Source organism: Nyctibius grandis, chromosome Z (genome assembly GCF_013368605.1).
Source record: "Nyctibius grandis isolate bNycGra1 chromosome Z, bNycGra1.pri, whole genome shotgun sequence".
NCBI classification, from domain to species: domain Eukaryota; kingdom Metazoa; phylum Chordata; class Aves; order Nyctibiiformes; family Nyctibiidae; genus Nyctibius; species Nyctibius grandis.
In genome coordinates, this window is record NC_090695.1 from 36,683,351 (window position 1) to 36,694,130 (window position 10,780).

At 40.4% G+C, this 10,780-nt stretch overlaps 1 long non-coding RNA gene across 3 annotated transcripts in view; it reads right to left on the bottom strand.

Moving 5' to 3' along the window:
* Positions 1-9,874, bottom strand: part of LOC137676518 (uncharacterized) — a 30,414-nt gene extending 20,540 nt beyond the window's left edge. For 2 of the 3 annotated variants that reach the window (XR_011050096.1, XR_011050094.1), the window contains exons 1-3: positions 9,645-9,874; positions 5,414-5,586; positions 2,865-2,991 (exon numbers count right to left, since the gene is read on the bottom strand). This is a non-coding gene — a long non-coding RNA (uncharacterized lncRNA). The remainder of the gene's footprint in view (positions 1-2,864; positions 2,992-5,413; positions 5,587-9,644) is intronic. The other variant, XR_011050095.1, reaches the window with a different exon arrangement.
* Positions 9,875-10,780: the final 906 nt, after the last annotated feature.

Genomic DNA, 10,780 nt, shown 5'->3' on the forward strand with positions numbered 1-10,780 from the left:
CATTAAAATGGCTTGCCTCAATCGTTACTGACGTGTAGCAGCTAAAATAACATCGAAATGCTGGGCTACAGTGATAAATACAATATTTTGAAAGGAGAGACAACAAAGGTGTTACTGACTAATAACCATGGAATAATTCCACGTAGTTACTCTACCATAATTTTGGAGTGACTCCCTTAACAAGAAAAGAGGTTTACAAAGCATTACATCAGAATGTGGCTTAGAATGTGCTATTTTTAGCTCTTTTGATAAGATCCTAGAAATAATGTCTACTTTGTTTACACCAGAAAATACTTCCAGTGTCTACAGATCTTGGTTGCCCTTTCCTTTCTTTTATCTGATTGATGGGTATCACCTCAGAAAGCCCTGACATCTTTCAGTTCGTGTTCCGAGCACTGGCTGGATCATGCTACAGAGTTCTGCATGCTCAGGAGACCCACCAGCTATAGATAGTCCCAATCTCCCCTCAGCAAGGGGAGCGCCACTGTTATCTGAGTGCTTTGCTTGGGGCAGATTTGGCAGGGCAATGTGGGTCTCAGAAACCTATATATGGGGGAAGTAAGCATGGTAGACACAAGCCAGCACATAGGAAGGGAGATGGACAATTCTTCCAAGAATTCCTCTTTATTTGCCTTGCTTTGATACCTCGATTTAATTTCTTTCCTTCATTACAGATAATCACAGTTTGCGTATTGGTTTGTCTCTTGCATACACTCCTTACAGGTGAAGTTTTAGTTCTAGAAGGAGGGGAGTAAAACACTTGACTTTATTCCCTGAATGCATAAAGCCTGGTCAGAAATCCACCGACACACGCAGAAAGACTCCCACTGTCTTCAGCCAGCTCTGGACGGGCCTAGTCTGCTCTTTTAAACAGTCAGTTCACATTTGCCATCATGCCTAAGATCATATACTTACTCCCTCATCACTTTGTTTGGATTGTCTGTGTAGAACAGAGTTCAGCATGGGATATCACTTCAACAGAGCACAACAGAGGACAAAAAAAATGCAGCCATCCACTAGTAAAAACATGTCCCTGTGAGAGGCCCCCCAGGTCTGTCTAGGTTTCCGACTGAAGAAGTGAGGCATTGCACACTGACGTTAGCTGGAACAGAGCATATGCAATCTCTTTTAAACTTGTTCTTCCAAAGATGTTACTAACATGAACTCTAAGCTCAGAATCTGAAGAAACTGATGAGCAACAGGCTATATTTTACATTTATGGTAGCTTTAAATTATCCACAAATTGCTTTGTCTATAAACACGGTCACAGACACAGTAATGCAGTATTATCCTGAAGGAAAGATAGACTCAGTCTTAAAATAAAACAAAGTCAAGGAAAGGGAAATCTAATATATGGGACCTGAACAAGCCATTACCTTCCGTAAATGCATATAACCTTCCATCAAAATTGCTGATACCTAAACAGGAGAAACTTGGCTTTTTTAGCCTCATCTCACAAACAGACTGTGCAACTCTCTATAAAGATGAAACAGGTCATGAGAACAACTGAACTTCATTATATTTGTGTCATCTGAACTCCAATTGTAAGCTCATTATCACTGTTACCTGCAGAAAACTCTGTTTTGCACAATTCTCCTGTTACAGGAAACTCTGTGCATGGTAAAAACAACTGGATAAGGGCGCAGTGATGAGAACAGCAAAGTGCTCTTTTGCCTGGCAGGCTGGGAAATACTCCTGACACCTGCTGCATCCAAGAACCAGCGTGATTAAAATCTCTTCCCCCTTCACATCTCCACTTCTCCCTCCTCTCTTACTGTTTATAGTGCAGGTTCTGAGTGCTTGTAACATTATCAGTTTGAAACTTTAAATTTATGTTTTTCTATTATCAAATGCCCTGGTTGGTAGGAGCCTCCTCCTTCCAGTGAAAAAAGACACAGGCAGAGCAGAAAAGTAAGTCTCTAAACAGCCGCACTTCGGCATATTCAGAAACAAGGAGTCATCCATGCATTCACTACCTGTTCCTATAAACATATTTTTATTTATTTAACGTGTTGTTTGTATGCAGATTGGATAGTACTGCAGGCATGCAAACAATCATTTTAGATGTTGGGAAAAGATGATGCGAAAAATTACTGAGAGGGATTGTAAAGGGGTAAGTGGGAGAAAGGACAAAGGGAAGAGAAGAGAGACAGTCTTGAAGGAGACAGGGGGGATGTCCAGGAGAGGTGATGCAAGGATGGTAAGTCTGCATGAAGCTTACTGCTTCATTGGGAGAAGCTGGAGAAATGCCATGGCATCCCAGAGCAACATGTTTGTCTTAAGGACCTCTTGGTTATAAAAGTTTTCTTTTCTTTTTTCTTTACTCCCCCCTCCCACGTCTATATCCTTCTGGATACTTTCTTTTAGCAGGCATATAATGTCAATTTTCACACCACTCTACAGCTCTTTTTCTAAAGGCAGGGTTCCTCTCAGAAATGAAATCTTATGTCTGTATGTGCATGCACAAACACAAACACATCTTCCCAAGCCAGACACAAAGGAGTAACTTCAGTTTCCAGCTTTACACACCCCATCCACATCTCTGTGTCCTGTGCCTGATTTCTGCCATTTCCATAGTTACTTTATTTTGGTTTCCCCCAAAGACACCATGAAATGCAGGACACACGGTAGGTAAAACCAAAATATCGCTGCTTCTTTTCTCCTCCGAAGGGCAGCTTGCTCAGGGTGTTCCTACGGACAGCCTGTGCGTCTTGTTTATGCACATCCCGTTTTGCAACAAGCAAGCACTGCTGCTCAGCTAAGCTGATTGAATATTGATTGGCTTTTGTCTTCACCTCTCCCTCCTCTCTCTTTTGCCATCTCCTCCTCTTTTCCCCCCCTTTTCCCTCCTCTTGTGCACTCACCATAGGGAAAAAAAAAAAGATGTCTTTGGGATTCCTTAAGTCTGTTGGCAGGACTACTTGCTTGTGGTGCAGGTGTGCAGGAGACCTCCTCCGTGTCGTCGCCACAGCAACCTGCCTGTCTAATCTGCTGAATATAAAAAAAGAAACAGACAGAGAAAAGCCATCCACCCCCTTCTGCTCCATCCATGAGCCCAAAAGAAGGATACCGTTTCCCAGCATTCCTCATAATTCCCCAGCCATTGCCCAGGCAACAGCCATAAGGAGCTGGCGGGCCCTGTGGAGGAAAAGCGGTCCCTGTCTGGAGTTCACTGCACCACCAGCACGAAACACCTCCCTTCCCCACCTCATGATTCTCCATTCTCCTTCTTTCCCCTACTCAAATGTTTCATGCACGTGCACGCACACACACATTTGCACACGCAGAGCTTAGACCCGTGCATGTCGCTCACGCCTTCCCCCCATGCAGTAGGTCAGACCATGAGCACATGCATTTCATCACCCTTGACTTTGCGTGACCTCCTGTTCCCAGAATACACACCAGGAGAGGCCAACAGAACATTTCAAAACTGTCATCACCCGAATATTTATTCTAAAATGACCCCATGTCCCTTCTATTGTGTCTCTTTTAGTGTTTCACTGTTGCCAATAACAGGGTAAATGTTAGATCTAACTTTGTAAAATTCAGCCTCCCATAGGAAAAATCTAAGAAGTTTTACATTACGCGGTAATTGTTGAGCTCATAGGGCTCAGCAGCCAGATACTCTAGTGACAGATACTTCAGAAATTCCAGCCAGGGACTCAGCATAAGCATTTGGGGAGGTTATAAAAAGAGGGGTTTGGAAACCTTTGAAGATATTTAAATCTTCAGTCACCTTTCAGATGAGCTGTGTTGCTAGAACTGTGTTTATTAGCTAGCGAAAGGACTGGTGAGAGAATTCTCCTTATCAAAGTTCATGGTTTAAAAAGCAGTCCCTTGCAGTTTTAGTTATGACAGCTGTTTCTGGGATATGAAGAGGTTTTTCAGAGCTGTGGGCTCTCTATTGCCTGTATCCAGCAGTGAAAGCTCTCATTTGTCTTCCCACCATCATGTTGGTGCAGCTGGGTTTGACACTGCTTACCTCAGCACTTTTTTTTTTGTTAAAAGACAGAAGGCTTACTTGTGATCCCAGCCTTTTCCTATCAAATGACACTCAGCTAGTGGCTTTGGTAACTTATTTACTGGCACTAACCCAGTGATAACAAAAATGAACGTTCACAACTAATAAATCCTTGAGCCCAGATAGCTTCAGCTACATTGGTAGGATTACATCAAACTGTCCAGACTGATACCAGCACTCCCTGGGAACGCAAATCCTAGCAAGTACAGGCAGGATGCCCGTCGCATCCTCTGTGCATTCACATGGGCTGTGCTTTGATCATGTAGCGTACAGGACAGTTATGTGCACATTGCTAGAAAAGGAGTGTGCATTAAAAAAGAAGTTAGCTTCTTCCCTCTTGCTTGGTGGATTTATTTGGACACTTTTAATATAAACTAAATAGCATAAGAGTATAAAGAGCGTACATAGCATAACAGCACAAACTCTACCAGAGAGACTAGGTGGATAGGAAGAGAATTCCCATCTTTCTCAGCTGCAGTGAAGGACACCATTTTACTGCAGATAAAAGGTCAAAAAATTTTAGCTAATGCAACTCTGTGCTGCGCACTGCTGCATGCAGGCTGAGGCCACCCCCCTCTGTAACATTATAGGAAGTGAAAGCATTCCTTCAGTGCACAGATGATAACATTGTTTAGCATTGCATTCCTCTTTGTGGCCACTGTAACTTCCTTATGGAGCTAAAGTATAATATTTCCATCGGTGACATCTTTTCACATTGCAGCTCAAGAGGAATAGTGTTGAGTAATAGTGCCTACAACAAAGACTATTTCTATTAACTTGCAGGCATGATTCATTTGACAATGCATTGAACAGCCCAGAGTTTGGTAGACTAGGATGTAGGACTCCGTCAGGCATGCCCTGTTTTAAGACAGGGAGCTTATTGCATTTCTTTAGAAAGTAACTCCCTGGAACACATCAAACACAGCCTAGCTTTTCTGCTCTCCAGCAGGATTTACCACTTCCTTATGCTTCTTGTCAAAAAACAAACAAACAAACAAACAAAAAACCCAAGATTACTCTGTGTACTAATTAAGTACTGGTGTGGAGGTGACCTGTTCTCCATGCTTTATAAAGACAAACCAAAAAACCCACTGTTGTGCAGAGGAACCCTTCCTTACAGTCCTAACATCTGCCTAGCAATGGACAAAGTCTGAATGTTAGTGCTGCTACCAGAGAAAGGAAAACATATGTGTGCAGCAAAATGGTGGGGAGAAGAAATGAGGGGGTCATTGGGTGCTAAACTGAGTCTTCTAGAGCAGCTCTGTGGGAGGTATGTAGATGAGGTTTCATTGAAGGGGAAAGTACAGGAAGTACTCTATAGCTCTGACATGTGTTCTTAATGAAAAGTGCTTGCTAAAGCAGGCATTCTGCCACCCTGTGACACCCACTTACCAGACTAAAACATGAAAGTCAGGAAGGGAGAAGGTATCATGGAGAGAAAGATGGTTCTGCTGTTAAGCTTGGCAATCAGGAGACAGCAATTCAATGCCAATAGCTGCCACAGGTTGCCTGCATGACCCTGATCACATCAAATCACTTAATCATGCATTGACTCCATTTCCCATCTGCAACGTAGAAACAGTTCTTTGTCAGACGTTATTTATTTTCTCTTTAATTTAGACTGTAAATTTAGCCTTTTCCTTATTTAAACTTCAGGACAATGATTCATGCTTAAGTGTCTGCATAGTACATTACATATTGGAATTCTAATTTCCTATGGGATATTTACATAAGACAGATATTTCAAAATTTAAAAGTAGGAAATCTGTTATTAGTGCAGCAGAAAATAGATACTGTCCTGTAATAAAAAATACAGTAAGTTGTGGAAGACACTTTTCTTCCATATGGTACAGCTAAAATACTAACAAGTTGTGTGATTTCCAGAAATTTGGAAAATTGAAGTGAAGGTGTGAATTAAGCTGCTGCAAAAGCAGAACTCCAACAACTTAAACCAAATCCATAGTAAATGATTTAGAATTATTTCTTCAGTAAGCTCTTTTTCTTAAACTTCTTAAACTTTCTCTCTTCCGCCTGCTCTATTTTCATCCAACATTTCAGCTGTCTTTGGGAATCACCTTCCTGTAGGTAAAGAGAGGTTTGTTTTCTTTTAAGCAAAGGAAAAGTACTGATGTTTTAATAATCAAAAGAATAGAAAGACGTGTTCATCTCTGGAGATGAGCTGTATACAGGATGTTACCAATGTGCCACTACACTCCTCAGCTGCTCAAAACTCCATGCTCTTCAAAGGAGAGGTGTTTGGGGAGCACAGCCACTTAATATTTCTGCAGACGAGACATACGTATTTCTAATGCTAGAGATTCAGTCCTGCTAAAAGAATTGGTGAAAAAAGTAATCCTAAGTTTTCTTTAACATGTATGGTATTGTGGAAATGTCAGCATGTTTGCTGACCACTGCAGATGCCTATCTGAAAAAAAGGGGTCTCATACTTTCTGCGTCTGTCTCTATTGTGCAAATATCAATTTATATCTTTATTTTACTGGGTATAGCAGGCTTATACAGCTGTAATGAAGAAGAGACCTGGTTCTACCTTTCTACTTTATTATTCATGGCATGGAAGAGCACGGATTCAAATCCTTCTTGCTTGTTATGAGATAAAGGAAACAATGATTTCTATTACACTGACAGCACTCCATCCAGAAAAACAGAAAAGGTCATATTTTTCTTTCATCCAGCATTCACTTGTTTTCAGTTACATTCAATTAGACTTCTGTATAGATTAATGTAGAACCAGGGAATAAACCTGTTTAACAGCCACATCCTTATTCAGCAATGAGTCCATAGGCTGTAAGGTCAGAAGGGATCATTGTGTTCATCCAGGCTGACCTCCAGCCCAATGCACACCATTAGACTTCCCTAGAAGCCCTTGATATTGCAACAGGTTATGTGCTTGGGCTGAGGCTAGATGATTGTGCAGAACATTAACTTCCGCCTAGAAGACACATCTTCACAATCTTCATTTAACTGGAAAACTAGCTCTAACCAGTGCATCAAACAGATAAATTTATTCAGCCAAGGGAAGGACAGAAGCTTACAGTGCACTGGCATTAAATACAACTGTAATAACTCTCATAGAGCACATCTGCCTTTTGAAATTTCCTCAGAAGTGGAATGTCAGGTTTACGAATGTTTCGTTCCCATGCTTATTGCTCTCCCCTGGTGAGTGATAGTCCCCTTCACTCTTTTTCTCTCCTCAAGCTTTTAACTGTAGATTTAGCTGAGAACCTAGACGTAACATTTCCTAACTAATATGTGATTTAATCAAGAGAGGGTTCACTCAAGGACAAGTTCAGTCATACATCAGAGTTCCAACTGGACCCTCTAAATACTCTTCTGAGCAAGCTGCTCCAGACTCCCATCAGCCTATCTGATCTTCTCTGGGCTGAATTAGACCAGAAGGAAACTGATCTACAGTGAACTTCGGAGGTAATTCCCTGGACTTGAAGAAATATTTGCAATATCCCAGGTCAGCAGTAAGAGAATTTAAGCGACATATATAGTAGTAGATTAAACTTTTCTGCTCCTTCTCTTTGTACATTATGGTTGGAAGAAATATGATTTAGATCTAGATGTACTAAAAACACCAGTCATTGAATCTCTGCACCTAAGTAAGCCACTGCACCCAAATAAACATTGACAATGTACTCAAATGAGAACTATAATTCTGCACCTGCAGTCATTGGAGGTCAATTAAATGTCTGCATTGCCTGGAAGCTTTGTTTTCTATCTATCACAGGCAGACAGTGCTGCATTTTTGTCTTTAAGTGCTTATTCAGCAAAACCACAGCAACAAACATCAAGAGAAGCATTTAGAGAGATTGGCAAAATGAAAAAAAATATGCAGAATTTAACAAGAAAATACAACACTGTTTATATATACAAATTCCCAAGCAAATTCTTCAGAAAAAAATTATATACATAAGGGGGAAAGTCAGGATATTAAATATGTATTAATGCATGGTCAGTAACTATAAATGCACAATTACTGACATAGGTAGTTCCCCAAAAGCAAAATCCTTCTCCAGTATGCAAAGTACAAATAGTGTTTATTCAATTTGCTAAGGAAAAAGTAGAAAGTTCTTTCTCATGTCAACTAAATAGAATAAATCAAGAAGAACTCAGTGCTTAAGTTTTCTTTTTTCTTTTATTTTGTACTTTTAAGTGTACAAACATGGGTTGTCCCAATTATAGAGAAAAAACTCTCTAGCTAATATCTAAGAGATACAGAAATGTTCCTTACCATCTGCCCCATAACAATCCTCTGCTAAGACGTACCTGCATTACATTTCTCAGTTACTTTTTCCGGTGGGATACAGAGCATACTTGTAGTTAAGGAATGATTTGGACTTAAGAAAGCTCAAATGAAGTTCTCGGTCCAATGCCACAGAACTCCTGTGTGGTCTTGGATGCTTTTCTTAATCTCTTTGCATCCCAGTTGTCCATTTGTACCAGGGGGATAACAGACTTAGTCTCCCACCCTGACTCTGTCTTTCCTAGTTAGACTATAAAGTCATTAGGAAAAACATTTCACTGTTTGTTTGGGTGACTAATAAAATAGGATCTTGATCTTAGTCAGGGCTGCCAGATAATATAGCAGTTCATGTTATTGTTACTATTATTATTATCATCAACATTGCTATTACTGGTATGACTACCTGGATCTTCAGCTGGACACCACCAAGTCGTCGTTTTGCTGGTAGAGACAAGTGCTTCTTCTCCCCACAACAAACCCTCTGACTTTACTAGAACAGATGTTAAGCTCACTCGACCCTGTCCATACCATTGAGATAACAAAGATCAACATGAGTTAAAGGCTGGGAAATCTGTGACCTGTGAGGCTTGTTTGATGTTTGCCAAGAAAGACAGTAAAAAGTATTGTAGGCAATCCCTAAAATGCTTCCCAAGTCTTTTAACAGACAACACCAATAGATATGAGATACACTTCCTCTTGAAAGCTGCATTAAATATGTTACCCCACATTTTAGCATTTCTTTTGCCTGCCAGTCTCACCAATGTAGAGGAAATGGACTGCAGATCTTGGAAGTTCTGCTTTTGAACCTGATCCATGAAAGTCAGTGTGGATTTTCCACAGGAGCACAGCAAAAGTAGTAAAAGAAAATGATAGATGGCAAGGTGGTGCAAAGCTAGCAATCCATTCAACCTCCAGACTGAAAACAGCTGTAGAGGAAACCTCTGTATGGGTAATAGACAACATAACATATAGCATGATGTGTATCTCTATGAAATCAACAGAAAGGTTAGATTTTGGACCTGCCTCTCAAAGGTCTCAAAAACTAGAGACCATAGAGTAACTTATTTTTAGTCTGAAAAATCATTTTCCATCTGAGGACACAGCAGAGAAGATAAGTCAGGAGTATGAGCTTTTCACAAAAAAATTTACCCTTTTTCATGAAATATAAAGACATTATTGCTCTCTGTTGTTCATCCTGTTACCAAAAACACTTGCTAAGGTATACCAAATCTGTCATTTTCAAAGTGACAAAAGAAGTCATAAAAAGACACTGTGAAGCCATTTTCTTCAGGGTCAGAATACAAATACTAAATGTTGACATGTATCTCTAAAGTATTAGGTCAAGGTACGTACCTGAAGACTTTAACCTTTAGTGAGTTTTGACCACCATCCCATTCAGCAATGCTCTCTTGGTTTTCAGTACATCTAACCATGACAAGTTAATGGCACAGGTGCTAGCCTAGCATTCCATGTCATCTGTTATTCCAGATATCCTACAACAGACTAGTCTGCCAAAAAAAGATCGGTCTTTGAGTCTAGTTCCTGTTGTAGTTGAACAGCAGCAACGAGTAGTCTGCTTTTTCAGTAACTTGAAGCATGGTAAGAAACATGAGGGCGTTACTATATTTACATCTCTGGTCAGAGCTCCTTTGCGATGTAAATGTCACTCCAAAATACCAGCAGAATTTAGGCAGCATAGCATACCTTGCTTCCAACAGCTGTAACCTGGAATCCTTGTATCATCTTGTCCGCTAATAGAAGACAAGAAAAGCCCTTTATTTCAACTCACGCACTGTCTCCTTCACTCCAGCAAAATGTCTTTTGATTAAACAAAACATGCTAAGACATGAAATATGCCACTTGACTCAAATTCCCCAAGTGCAAGTTCAACTAGTCTTCGTTAAAAATGAAAAGGGATACACACACACATAAGCCTTCATTTAGCTAACAATTGCAATCATTTCAGCACAAGAACATAAGTTCCATTTGATTCTGCATTCATAGGAGTTTCCTTAGGCACTGTGGAATGGAGAATAGTTCCCTCTACTGTGAACTGAATATCTGTTTCAAGCACGGGTTCTGAGAAGGAAAGTGTTCACATCTTGACCAGGGAAACCAGATTTGCAGTATTCACCAGAAGCAGGAGGTGAAAACATTTCTCAGTTGTATTGACCAGAGGATCAGACCGAAGAAGGGAGGCTAAGTGAGTACTTGAGTTCAGGCTGATACATAAGAGCTCTAAAGTTCCCCAGTTTTTCAAATATATGAGCCACATCCATAACAGAATCTTCAAAACATAATCAGGAGTTGACCAAAGCCCAAAGCTGATGCAACTTTTGAACGCAGGTATCAAATCTAACCTCCTCTCTCGCCCAGGCTTGGCATGTAACATTTAATTTGAAAAGATTTTGCATGAATTTGTTACAAGCATGATTTTTTATTGTTGTGCAGATTAAGTTTTTGTTCATATTCAAGAAGAAATCTTGTGC